Below are 14,554 nucleotides of genomic sequence, written 5' to 3' on the forward strand. Positions count from 1 at the left end.
GTGTGGAGAAAAGGGAACCCTCCTACACTGTTGGTGGGAATGTAAATTGGTGCAGCCACTATGGAGAACAGTATGGAGGCTCCTTAAAAAACTAAAAATAGAATTACCATATGACCAAGCAATCCCACTCCTGGGCATATATCCAGAGAAAATTCTAATTCGAAAAGATATATGCACTCCAATGTTCATAGCAGCACTATTTACAACAGGCAGACATGGAAGTAACCTAAATGTCCATAGACAGAGGCATGGATAAAGAAGAAGTGGTATATATAAATATATATATATATATATATATATTTATATATACACAATGGAATACTACTCAGCCATAAAAAAATAATGTCATCTGCAGTGACATGGATGGACCTAGAGATTATCATACTAAGTGAAGTAAGTCAGAAAGAGAAAGACAAATACCATATGAAATCACTTACACGTGGAATCTAAAATATGACACAAATGGACTTACCTACCAAACAAACAGACTCGTAGACATAGAAAACAGACTTGTGATTGCCAAGGGGCAGTGGGGTGTGGGAGGGATGGATTGGGAGTTTATGATTAGCAGATGCAAACTAGTACAGATAGGATGGGTAAACAACAAGGTCCTACTGTATAGCACAGGGAACTATAGTCAATCTCCTGTGATAAACCATAATGGAAAAGAACATATTTAAAAAAGAATGTCTGTATGTGTATAACTGAGTCACTTTGCTGTACAGCAGAAGTTAACACAGCACTGTGAATCAACTATACATCATTAAAATTTAAAAAAGAAAAAAAGCACAGGAGTGGAAACTCTATGATGTCAATGGTTTCTACCTTGATACTGGGTGGAGGTGTCAAAATCCTTGCGGAGCTGGTAGGGATTGGCCTGTAAAGGCAGAAGGACTGAGGAAAACAATGGATACGGGAAACTATTCCAACAAACACGCCTGACAACCCAGACTATAAAAGGTGGGGTTCTATTTCCACCAGATGACTAGATTTAGAAAACCCAATATAGGACTTCCCTGGCGGTCCAGTGGTTAAGACTCTGCACTCCCAGTGCAGGGGGCGTGGGTTCGATCCCTGGTCGGGGAGCTAAGATGATCCTACATGCCGTGCCATGCGGCCAAAAAAAAAACCACCCCAAAACCAATATACATTTATTTCATCCCCACAAATACACCCTAATAGTTTTCACTGACAGTTGGGTAAATATGAGAGAAAACACGGGGCGTGAAAAGCTAGGCTTTGGGGTGAAAGGGAGGTGCTTAGAACTGGGATCAAAGGACATGAAGAGTGAAAAGTTCTTAGCAATATTTTAACCTGGTCATTTTCAGACAGAAGAAACTTTTTGTTTGTCCCCCAAATAAAATCTCATGGGGAACTACACATGGAGAATACCATGTATACTGTAGAGAATCAGAGTGGATCTGATTCTGCAGTCAGATCCAAGACCCCTTGCCCAGCAGGCTTCCTCCTGGCCGGTGGAGAGGCTGCAAGTGTCCCCTGAAGAATGTGACACCTGGGAGGAGTGGCCTGGGAGCCATGAACTACATCAACCCTCCCGTTTCCATTTTGAGAAGGAAGCTGAAAAGGGAAGAAATGTAAGTCAGAGGCCAACTTTGGCCCGAGCTGGTGAGAATTACGTACGTCCCCTCAGAGCATCTTTCCAGCACCTTGGCCCCCAGCTTGGGAAAGACACACATCTGTTCCCTCCGCGTGGGTGCTGGGACCCAAGGGAGGAATGGGCACAAACTTGCCTCGCGGGTTGTAGATCATAGTATGGGCACCTCCACGGCCTCTTTCGTCAGGAAACTTCAAGGTTCTTCCTGGGCATCTTTGGATTGGAAGCTCTTTTCCCACTGATTTGCAATAAAGGAAACGAGGAAGAGGAGTCTCTTCCCAGTGAACAGGTACTAGGCCAGCAGCGGGAGCGGGGTTGCCTCTCGGATAAGGGTCTCAGCTCCACTCCCTGCAAAGGGAGAGATTCTTTCCGGACAACATGGCTGAGGCTGCCGCGGACACAGATGGGGGGTGAAGAATGAAATCCCCAGTGCTGGAAACTGCTAGGAAGATTTAGCATTTCCGGGTGCCCTCCCCTCCCCCCAAGGTCAGTGCCACCAGGCTCAGGCACAGGGAGAGGGGGGCAAGGGAAACAGGAGAAGGCCTGGGATGTTTAAACAAGTTCACTGAGTTCAGAAAAGGGCCCTGAGGATATAGGATGACTAAGGCCCATAAAGCCACGGTTTTATATAAGGAGCCCTTGGAGACAACGAGGAAATGGCAGGCCGGTCCATTTGACATGAATTGTGGGCCACTTTGAACTTCTTTTAAGAGTCAAAGAGGAGAACATTTGGCAAGATACAGATTGACTGGGGTGACTGGGGTGTCTTCAGGAAGGAAGGGGCATTGGATTTCACGAACACAGGGAATTCTTTATAGATCCGGCCGGTCTGGCTGACAGAAGGAACAAGCCTTGATGCTGGGAAAACCCAGCTCCCCAGGCAGCACCCACAGCCCAAATGTGCTGAGTGACCTGCGATGGGAAATGAGGACACGGATTACAGACAGGAAGGATTTTAAAGATGTCTCTACCAGGCGCACACTCTTAACCTTTGCCATCAATCAACTCAGAGAGCGGAGACACACTGCCCTTCCTCCAGAGCTGCATTTCCCAAAATGTGTCTCCTAGAATCCTGATTGTGTCATGGCCCTTGAGAATGGTCCCATATTAAAAGAAAGTTTGGAAACGCTGCCGGAGTGCTTGGATTCCCCTCTTAAAGATGAACAGTACGTATTAGCTTATTAAAAGGCCCTGAGATGTTCTGGACAAAAGAAACATTTTAAAGGGTCTTTAGCCCTATGTTCCCAATACTTAATTGGCCGCGAGTCATTTATCCCTTTTGGGAGCACTCAGTACCGTCTCATAGAACGGTGATTCTGAAGAAGGTCACTGGCAAGTACTGATAGGAAGCTGATGGTCTGGCCCATGATCCTATTGGTTTGTCCAGGCTGCCAAAAGGGCAGAGGCTGCTGCTTGAGGCATCGGGGTCCACGTGGCAGCCCTGAGGGGGGATAGGGGACCCAGGAGCTGGGAGGATCCCTGCTCAGTAGTGCAGGGGAGGGGCCCATGGCACACAACCCAGTCGCAGAGGCTGGCTCCAGCAAGGACAGCTGACCAATCAATAAAATAATGTTTTGAGAGTGGCACAAACTCAGACTTGGTTTGGGCACTGGCGAGCACATGGGACGCTTTGGGCCGCAGGGGAAGGCGTCAGCCCATTGCTAGACGTCCTAGGCAGAACTGTCACGGTCTGAAAGGGGCAGAGTAAGAGTGATGAGCGCTTTTTGTAGCTAATGTAGCTTTTTTGGTAGCTTTGCTGTCCATGCGCTTGGAAACCCCCTGAAGCACTTGATATGCATGACTCTCACTGCAGTCTTCTCAGAAGAGCGTGATGTAGGTATTAGGAATATGTCTTAGAGAAGCCGGGCAATCTGTCTAAGGCTGCGCAGATAGGAAACTGATGAGGCTCAAATTTGAAACGAACCATCTGTCTTTAGGGTCTCCCCTCCTATGCCAGGGGTTGGCAAACTACAGCCCTCGGGTCAAGTCCAGATCACTGCCTGTTTTTGTAATGAGCATTTCACTGGAATACAGCCACCCATTTACCTACTGTCCCCAGCTGCTTTGGCACTGGGACAGCAGAGTGACACATTTGTGACAGAGACCATACAAGCCTAAGAGATTGACTCTCTGGCCACTTACAGAAAAGTTTGCTGACTCCTGCTTTGGGCTATTAGACCTCTAGCTGGAGGCTGGGAGCACATAGAGCAAGAACCAACTTCAAGGAGAATAGAAACAGTTCCTCGGGGTCTTAAAAGACAGTGTCGGGCTTCCCTGGTGGCGCAGTGGTTAAGAATCCACCTGCCAATGCAGGGGACACGGGTTCGAGCCCTGGTCCGGGAAGATCCCACATGCCGCGGAGCAACTAAGCCCGTGCGCCACAACTACTGAGCCTGCACTCTACAGCCTGTGAGCCACAGCTACTGAAGCCTGCACGCCTAGAGCCCGTGCTCCACAACAAGAGAGGCCACCGCAATGAGAAGCCCGCGCACCACAACAAAGAGTAGCCCCCGCTCGCCGCAACTAGAGAGAACCCACGTGCAGCAACAAAGACCCAACGCAGCCAAAAATAAATAAAAATAAAATAAATTTATTAAAAAAACAAAAAGACAGTGTCTGCTCCAGAGCAAACAGATGACATGGTGACAAGGCAGGCCACATGCTGTGGGGTGGAGCGAGGTGATCTGTGACTTGGAGCATCTCAAGTGTTTGATTTTTGCCTGTGTGGCTTTTTTTTTTTTTTTTAATTGGGGTATAGATGTTTTACAATGTTGTGTTAGTTTGTACTGTACGGCGAGGTGAAGTAGAGTTCCCTGTGCTATACAGCAGCTTTTCATTAGTTATCTACTTTATACATATTAGTGTATACATGTCAATCCCAATCTCCCAATTCATCCCAACCCACCCTTCCCCCCTTGGCATCCATACGTTTGTTCTCTACATCTGTGTCTCTATTTCTGACCTGCAAACAGGTTCATCTGTACCATTTTTCTAGATTCCACATGTAAGCGTTAACATACGATATCTGTTTTTCTCTTTCTGACTTACTTCACTCTGTATGACAGTCTCTGGGTCCATCCACGTCTGTACAAATGAGCCAATTTCGTTCCTTTTTATGGCTGAGTAATCGTGCCTGGCACCGCAGGCCGCACAGCCAGGAGATCTCGGATGTATCATAGGAGATCTTGATTCTGAGTCACACCAGAAGGCAGGTTTTGGATGCAGATAATTCTTCTGACCCTGTCAGGACTGCTGAGAACTGAAGATGTCCTGGGCCTGTAATTGTTTTCGTAACTGCACCAAATGCAGCCTGCGGTTGGGCCTCCGGGCAGCTTTGGCCCCAGGGAGCTGGGAAAGACCAGGCTAAGGCAGGGCAGGGGGTGGGGGACTGGCACAGGTCCCCCCGTTTGGGCGACAAGCCCCAAGCTTGTGACCCTGGGGAGCCGGGCTCTTGGCCCATGTGAGGCGTAGACTAATGATGAGGGCCCCTCAGCACAGCAGGCAGGGCGCTGGGGATTAGCCCCAGGGGTAATGAGCCTTGTACACAGCTAAGTGGATTCTCAGGTTTGAAGTCATTTTGTCCCAGGGACTCTTGGCCCTGGAGACAGTCTGAGAGGCGGTGGCCTGGGAAAGGCTGGGAAAAGAAAGGAAACCTCTGGTGAGGTGGGTTTGAGTCTCTGCCTCTTTCTCCGGCCCTCGAGGATCAGATCACACTAACCTCCAAAGATTCCGCTTCATAGGTGTCACATGGGACACAGGATTCTGCCTTTGTAGCATGGAACTCAGGTAACGCTTATAGCGTTGGTTCTTGGACCACATTTTTGATGAGTCTGAGGCTCAAACTCCAACGTGGGCGGGCAGCAGCCCCCTCTCTCTGGCCCCCTCCCCCCATGCTGGCCTGCCTGGACCTTCATCTCCGTCAGACCTGCCCCTGAGGCACCTGGAGGCTGTGACCCCCTGGAACCTGGATCATGGGACTCGGGATGTCTGAGACTTCGTGTGCTGTGCATTTTAGCATCCTCTGTCAGCGCAAACAAAAATTCTCAGCTCCAGATCCTGGTTTTACGAAACGCTCTTCCCAGGTGGCTCCAGTCTCCCTACATCCCGGGAAAGATGCACTGATCTGGGCAAGTGCAGTAGGGTCTACCCTTCCCCAAACCTCCTCTTGTTCTCCCACCCGTGGGGCAGTGGGTGAGATCCTGGCCATTTCTAAGCCCCAGTCTGAGGAAGACTCTACTGTCATCTGCCTACACACAGATGAGGAGCCAGGTGCTGCCCCTATATTTCCTCCCACTGGGAAGTGTGGGCAGGTCCTGGTGAGGAGCAGGATTTCTCCCTTGACAGCAGCTGCGTCTGGGCAGGCAGGTGTGGCACCAGGGGTGGAGAGCAAAGGTGATATGGCTGGGACATCGTCACCTCCCCTCCAGGGGCTCTGACCAGTGGGAAGTCTCTCCTTCTGTGGGGCTATTTTGGGAATTCTGGTGGCCCTAGAGCACAGCTGACCCCATGGGCCAAGGCGTCCCCCACCGAGTCCACTCTGGGTCCACTGGGAATGCATTGGCACTGCAGGCTGGTGCGGAAAAGGGTTCTGAGAAGCCCACAGGATGGCACTTTTCTGTTCACCTGTAACCTTTCAGAGAGCTGCCAGGACGTTTCCAATGTTACAAGATTTCCTTCAAAATGCAAATCTGCATCACTTCATGGAGACAAGGAGCAGCTAAATTGTTGGCCTTTCTTTCTTGTGTCATTGGCCAGAAAGGTCAGACTTGTAATCATGGTCAGCTGGGAGGTGGAAATGGAAGGTTATTTATTAATTTGGGATGGACCATGGGTGTTCCATTGCAACACTCACGTGTGGTTTTTCTTTTTAAATACATGACCTTTCATTTGCAGTGAATTAAAATCATATAATAATAATGGTTCCCTTCAGGTTGTCTCTTACCTCCTTCCTTGCAATGACCCAGCGGTATCCAAATTCATGGTTTTCCTGGTGACAGTCATGGCAATTGCCCCTTTGGATGTTGTAGCAGCCTAATAAAAAGGCAAACAATATTTGAGTATTTTAGGATTTCAATTCCTAGTAAGGGATGAATTATGATCAAAATAGTATGAGGCTTGGTCCAGCCAGAGATCTCAGATTGATTCACCAGTATCTCAAGGCGCCGTTGTTCTTTCTGGTACCTCCAGACTGAATCTTGAGGTACAGATCCCTCAGTTTTCTTCCTCTCCCTCTCTCTCAAGCACGTATTCTGATGTGAGCACTTGCTTACAAAGCCAGTGGCCTTGTGGCACGCACTTTCCCAGGCCCAGGGCGCTTTGCCCGTGCCCAGGACTCGGAGAGGTGGTGTAGTCAGGGGAAGGTGTACGCTGGGGCTTGGACACAAGCTAGTGGAGAGAGAATGAATGACTTACTTTCCCTAATCCTCAGTTTCTTCATTTCAAAAAATGGAAAGTTTGGTAAGAACTGAAAATAAAGTGACTTTAAATATACTAAGTCCTTCACCTGGACCATGTAAATTGGTGAATAAATAACCTAAGCTATTATTTTGGACACTAATATTATGACTATCTACTCAGGCTTTGTATCTGTTTCCATGCTGCCTCTGGTCTGCTGTGACTGCTCCAGGCTTGTCCTGATCCTACTGAATTCAGTGAACAAATGCATTCCTTTAACAAATATTCATTAGATGTCTGTGATAGACAGATCTCTAGGCTAGACACAGAAAATCAGTGATTTTGAGGAAAATAAGACCCTATTCCTGTTGTCAGGGAGTATGGAGGCCAGTGACTTCTTGCTCTCCCAGAATCTCAACAGCCATCCTCCCCCCTGAGTCCAGGTCACTGTGTCCCCTCGTTCTCCCCCAGAGCCACTAGGATGTTCTGGAACTAACAGCACACATGTTCTGTCTCTCATCTGCACACCTGGCTCAACGGTATGTCCAGTAGCTGGCTCTGTTTTGTTTGCATCTGATCTCTATTTAAGAAATGAGGGCAAACATAACAATAATGAACATTAATGAGCCCTCACCATGGGCCAGGTACTACGCTAAGCATTTTGTATGTGTAAGGCCCTTTTTTTCTTACAGCTACCTGTTGAGATAGGTACAATCTCTGCAATAAGGAACCAGAAGTGTAGACATGCTATCCCATCTAAGGACCTACAGCTAATCGGCCAGTAGAGCCAGGGTTTGAAGAGAAGCAGTCAGAGGCCAGAGCCTGTGTCCTAAACTGTGTCCTACTCCCTCACATTAGCTTTTGGCATCTTTTTCTTAGACAAAGACCCTCTTCCAGCAACCTCTCTGCTTTGTTCTTGGCAGCCTTGGTTTGTTAGATCAGCTGCTGCTTTGGTTAATTCTTCTCTGTTGAGAAATGCCAGGTGTGAGATGATTGCTTCCATCAGGCACTGACCCTTGGCTACTTTGATGGTCAGCAGAAAAAGGCAGCATTGTAGAATCAGTGTCATCTTTTTGTCTGTTATTTTTATTTTACTTTTACATAAGTTATTTCTACTGTAAAGAAAGTCAAGAGGGCAAACTATCTTTTAAGATGGTGTCAAATTAACATTCCTTCTCCCAGTTCCCATTAAAATTCCTATGAAGATGAACTTCCCAGATAAGATGGCAGCTAGTTAGGGGCATGTTATTTACCTTCCCAAATTCTAATTGAAATAATTATGGAAATTGAACGAGAGATAAAAGCTTCCACAATACTGGAAATTAGGAATACAGACTAATGATTTGCTAGATGCCAGGAGGAATTTCTACCAACTAAAGCTTGGATGGTGCCTGAGGTAGACAAGCCAGATCAAGCAGAAAGATACTGAGAAATTTCCACCCTGTCTTACTGAGTTATGTATCTTAGAATTCTGGAGCCTTCACCAATTAAATGGTGAAGCAACAGCTTTCTGTCTTGGCTAAGTTTATTTCATCCAATCAAGCTCTTTCATTGGCACTTCCCTTTTGATATCCATTTGGGGAGTACCATTTGGTAATGCAAGAGGGACCAGTCAGAAATAGTCAGATGCAGGTATAAGATACTGACAGTGATAACTGGAGGGGACAGAAGAATAGTGAGAAGAGCATACTGTGGGAAATGCAGCCTCAGCTTGCATCTGAAAAGGAAAGACATAGAGATTGTCAATTATCTATGAATAACTTGTATTTCCCATTATAAGGTGATCAGGCTGGGGAAGCAGACCCTCACCACTTCTAAAGGGCCATATTATATAATTGACATTTAAAGACTAAAATTTACATGGAACTCTGCAATGAAGCTGCCTTCCAGTTTGGGGTCTAGGAGGAAGATGCTGGTGGAGTTCATGGTTATCGATCGGACCAAGTGACGCCATGCATTTGTAAATACTGGCAAACTTCAGGCACGGAGAACCCTCAGATCATTCAAGAATGAGTAAACAGGAAAAAAAAAAAAACTCTCATCGGACAAATAGAACAATAAAAGAACTGTATCATTAATGTCAAGGTGCAGAATTATATAGCATGCTAATAAAGACTTACTATAGGAAAAGCTCATCAAGTAAACCACCTGTATCCTCATCCTGAAAAATGCTTGATGACACGTTGCAATTGACCAACAAATGAATCAAAACTAAACAGCTAAAAGTCAGCAAGTAGTGGTATTATGGAAAGCATGTCAATATTGAATCAAGGCTAAATAATTGTTGTAATTGTGATTAGAAAGTTGAATGGAAATGTAAAAAGGGGGAAAATATAAGTAATATGCATAATAGTGATAATTGCAAATGTCAACAGAAGCATCCGAATCATGCTCTGTTCCAGGGGAGCCAGGAAAAGGAAAGAGGGAAGGACAGTAAAATAATGCTCATTTTGCCATCTTATTTATTAAATGCAAACGGTCAACAATTCTGTTTCCTTCCTGAGAAAAAAATGTACACAGGGGGAGCATTTTAAAATTTGCAGTTGAATTAACTATCCATATAACTGAAGCCAGAATATACAGCTTGAAAGTTACCAGATTACAAAAAGATTAGAAAACATTTCCCACATAGTAAAAGACTGAAAAACAAGAAGGAGACAGTCATGAGTTATAAAACATATAAAGCATAAAACAAGATAATAGAAGTAATACTACACATTATTAGTACAATAAATGGAGATGGATTATGTTCAAATATGGACACATACAGGATGCATAGTGAAAAAAAAGAAAGAAATACACACAAAATTTAAAATAAAAATAAAATAGAAGTAGATAACTATTGTGAACCAGAAAACTTTTTAGGGGCATGCTTACAAAATATTCAAGTTTAAAGAGAACTATTTGTTCTATTACCACACATCACAACTATTTTCTTTTCTCACTCAATTAATGGTGCTGTCTTTTTAAAAAAATCAAGACTGAACACCATTTTATTTGATGTTCATGATATTCTGGAGCCCATAAACGAAGCATAAGAAATTCGGTGTAGGTAGGATTTCTAGTCTTCTTCATGTCTCATCAACTGAAACCCAACTTTAATTGCCCATGACCAAGGGTAAAGTGGGTTCTCACAGTCCAATTTACCATTTTATAAATTCTCTCTTGGATAATGGTGTGATGAATTGTTCAAGATCAAACTTTGGTATTGTGATTAAAACTAAGCTCACATTAGAGCAATTATACGGTGATTTGCACCTACAATGTAATCACCTTAGACAAAATGTCCTACACAAGTCAAAATGTCAGTCATCATTAATATTATTGTGGGGTGAAGTGAATTCCGCAGTTAGTATTCCACACACAGTACATTCTACACTTACTTCTGTCTTACTCAACATAATCCTTTTAGGCTGAATAGATCCTTATGTGAACTGAATGTCAGAGTGGATGTTTTAGGTGTATGTGAGAGTGAGTATTTGTTGTCATTGTTTATTGGAATAGAATCATTTTAATTGAATCAGTCTTATTACTTTAAAAATAACTTAGTGTTCTAAAGCTTATGTCTATGTACAAATATTAAAAACATAGCTGTGTGTCAATGTCAAAATGATCTAGTTCTGATACTCTTGAGAAATTCCCTACCAGTCAGAATGACCATCATTAAAAAGTCTACAAATAATAAATGCTGGAGAGGGTGTGGAGAACAGGGAACCCTCCTACATTGTTGGTGGGAATGTAAATTGGTGCAGCCACTATGGAGAACAGTATGGAGGTTCCTTAAAAAACTAAAAATAGAGATACCATATGATCCCACAATCCCACTCCTGGGCATCTATCCGGAGAAAACTCTAATTCAAAAAGATACATGCACCCCAATGTTCATACTATTTACAATAGCCAAGACATGGAAGCGACCTAAATATCCATCGACAGATGAATGGATAAAGAAGATGTGGTACATATATACAATAGAATATTACTCAGCCATAAAAAAGAATGAAATAATGCCATTTGTAGCAACATGGATGGAGCTAGAGATAATTATACTAAGTGAAGTAAGTCAAAGATAAATACCATATGATATCACTTATATGTGGAATCTAAAATATGATGCAAATGAACTTATTTACAAAACAGAAACAGACTCACAGACATAGAAACAAATTTATGGTTACCAAAGGGGAAAGAGGGCGGAGAAGGGATAAATTAGAAGTTTCAGATTAACATATACACACTACTATATATAAAATAGATAAACAACAAGGTCCTACTATATAGCACAGGGAACTATATTCAGTATCTTGTAATAAACCATAATGGAAAAGAATATGAAAAAGAATATATATGACTGAATCACTTTGCTGTACACCAGAAACTAACACAGCATTGTAAATCAACTAGACTTTAAAAAAAAAAAAAAAGAGAGAGAGAGAGAGAAAAACTTCCTGAGGAATCTTCACGCCTCCATTTGTTTGTGACCTATTAGATTTAGGATCTGTACTGGCATCCTCAGTAGCAGCTGACGACTGTAGTAGCATTCATTATGTGTTAGATAATCACAGATCAGGATTTACATTGAATTTGATCACAACACATAACTTATTTGGCACACATGAGTTATGTGAATGCAGCAAAAGACATAATTTAATTTTTCACCAGTAATGTATTGAGTACCTCCTGTGTGCTAGGTACAACCCTCACTGAGTTTATATTTCAGTTATAAGGAGCTATAAAGTTGCAAAGATAAAAATGTATACAGGTAGAAAGTAACAAGTACCCTCAAAGAGGTTCAGATAAGGGGTTGTGGGAATTAAGAATGAATTCCTATAAGTTTAAGCCCAGGCCTCCAATCTAAATAGTGTTGGACCCCCATGTACCTCCAGGCTATGGGTGGTTCAGGGATCAGATGAGCTAAGCCAACAAATTGAAGGTCTTCAGGATGTGCCACTGGCTGGAACTGGAGAGTCAAAGACTGTCTTCTACAACTGGCTCTCTGTTTTGTTATTTTTCTTGTACATTTCCAAAGTCTCATGAGCATTTAGTGAGTGCCGCACTGAATGTTCGGCAGAGAGTGATGAAATGGATATACAGGTTGAAGGGACACACTGCTAACTTTAAGAAGCATAAAGTACGATGAGGACACACACACAAATAATCTGAATGTATTTGTTGTCTACAAGATATTGAGCAGAGAGAAGGAATAATCAGATCTAACTGGTTGCTTATGGATGGACCCCTGAGGGCAGTAACATCATAGATTGATTGCAAAATGCTCAAAACAAGAGAGTCAGGGGAAGAAATGAGGGAAGTGTGTTCCAGGCAGAAGGAAGAGCAAGAGCCCTAAGACTGCATGATGTACACACATATTTGCCTACCATTCCCCAGATCTTAGTCCCATCTGGGTGGGCCTGTGAGCAAATATAGTGGCCTTGCAATTTTGGTTCACAGAGCAGTTAGGAACAGAAGCCATAGCTATGAGGAGGGTGGCCAAGAAAGTAAAAGAAGTTCCTTAGTATCATCTCACAACTGAGGGAGAGGGGAGCTGAGGAATTCTCGGGGGGCAGTCAGTAGGATGCAGGCTGTGGGCATCTTTGGAAGGCAGCAAAGCTCAGCCTGGAGGTGGGTGGATCTGCAAAAACTGTTGAAGGTAATGCAAGAGGGACCAGTAATGCAAGCCTGAGCTTGCATCTGAGGTGGGTGGAGTGGAGTTTAGAAAATTATGGGTAGTTTAGATTATGAGAGTGCAAACCAGCAAGAGATGAAGCCAAGAAAGGGGTGAGCAGGATACAAATAACAAAAATTTGTTCAGTAGCTCTATTCTGTAGATAACAGGGAGTGATTTATTAAAGGGATCTAGTCAGATCTGGTGTTAGAAAACCATTTCCAGTGCAGTGTGGAGAATGGATTAGAGAGAAAGAGGAATGGCCAAAAGAAAGGCAGGGAGCTGCTGAGCTGGGGGGGGGGGTGGGTCTGAGGATGAGCTCCTGAACCCCAATGGGGCCCGGGGGCAGCACGGATATCTGCAGGCTCTTCCCTCCAAGCAAATACACGAGGAGGTAGGCTTCCTGGTTCTATTACCACCTGTGCCACAACGTGGCAAGCCCCTCTTAAACGGCAAAATTAAACATCCTCACATTACGAAGGTCCATACTGGTCAGTTCTATGCCCTAGGTACACTTTCCCACTATCACATTTCCAACAAAGTGGTTGACCAGCTGCTACTTGGAAATGTTATCTCTCCAACCTCAACTCCTTAACCAGTCTGCTCGTTCGTGAGCTGGCAAGGCTCCTTCTCTGTCCTAGGTCTTCACGCATGCTCTCCCTTCCCCACAGCCTTCAGGTCTGGATAAATGGTCATCTCCTTGAGAACCTTTCCTAAGCGAGTTCATCATCGCCCTTTATTCTCCACTCTCACGCCATTACCCTTCACTCCTGCCACTGCCATAGTTGGAAAACATGATTTACATATTTTAATGCATTTTAAATTCACTTCCCCCCAAACTGTGACCTATACAAGGGCAGGGAGTATATCTGTTTTACGTACTACTGAATACCCAACATTTTCCCATAGAACCTCATTGTTTACAAGTTCTAAACAACAAGGTCCTATTGTACAGCTCAGGGAACTATAATGAATATCCTGTAACAAACCATAATGGAAAAGAAAACAACAAAAAAAGAAGTCCTTAAACGTGAACCTAAATGTTCTTGCCTTCAGTGTCCGGATCTGCTTTTTGATATCTATTTGAAGACAGCTCTTGAGCCCTGCAAGGAAGTTATTTCCAAGCCACTGAAGAAAGCCCAGTGGGCAGTATGAACACTCCTCTGGTACCTCCAGTCTCCTTCTAGCACCTTGAGAATCAGCAAGCAATGATTGGAACCTGCACTGGACTCTGGGAGCAGGTCTTGCTACTGTAGATCAAATTTTCTGCCCCTCAATATTAGAACTCTTCATCTTTTAGAAGATGCCAGAGTTCATAGGGGAGAAGATTCTAGTCTATTACTTCCAGATTCTCTGAGGATATACCCAATGTGGAACTGCTAGAATAATGAAGATGAATACCATGCTGTTTAATTATAGCCCAATAAAAACATAAATAAGATTATCAGTCATTTATAATTACCTCTTGATCTGATCCTTCCGGGGAGGAAAGAGTAGAGGTGAATGAACCCTTTCTGGCTCCTTATTGCGATAGAGCTATAATTTTCCAAGTGCAGCGCTTGCAGCCGAACAGTTCAATTATAATCCAAACGCAGGCAATTTACTTACTGGTAGGAGGGGTGCTCTCAGTTCATATTCGGGAGGAGTCAAACATCAGATGCAGTCCGTCTCTGTTCTAACCGTCGGTGGACAACATAAGCGGAGCCGGGTTGAGACTTGTTTAGGGTTCAGCCTCTCTTATAAGTGAAGGCTCATCCATTAGAACAAACGGCACAGCTAGGAACGGCCCCACGCTGCTTCCTTGCTAATGGCTTGGAACCTGCAGCTAAGAGGGCCCGCGGTGCAGATCTGGTCTTTGTGCTCCTTCAGTCCCAACCTAT

At 44.2% G+C, this 14,554-nt stretch overlaps 1 long non-coding RNA gene across 1 annotated transcript in view; it reads right to left on the reverse strand.

Moving 5' to 3' along the window:
• LOC132371604 (uncharacterized) overlaps positions 1–14,211 on the reverse strand; it is an 85,813-nt gene extending 71,602 nt beyond the window's left edge. The window contains exons 1-2 of the long non-coding RNA XR_009504887.1: positions 14,137–14,211; positions 6,558–6,646 (exon numbers count right to left, since the gene is read on the reverse strand). This is a non-coding gene — a long non-coding RNA (uncharacterized LOC132371604). The remainder of the gene's footprint in view (positions 1–6,557; positions 6,647–14,136) is intronic.
• Between the last annotated feature and the right edge of the window lie 343 nt (positions 14,212–14,554).

This window comes from Balaenoptera ricei, chromosome 9 (genome assembly GCF_028023285.1).
Source record: "Balaenoptera ricei isolate mBalRic1 chromosome 9, mBalRic1.hap2, whole genome shotgun sequence".
NCBI lineage: Eukaryota > Metazoa > Chordata > Mammalia > Artiodactyla > Balaenopteridae > Balaenoptera > Balaenoptera ricei.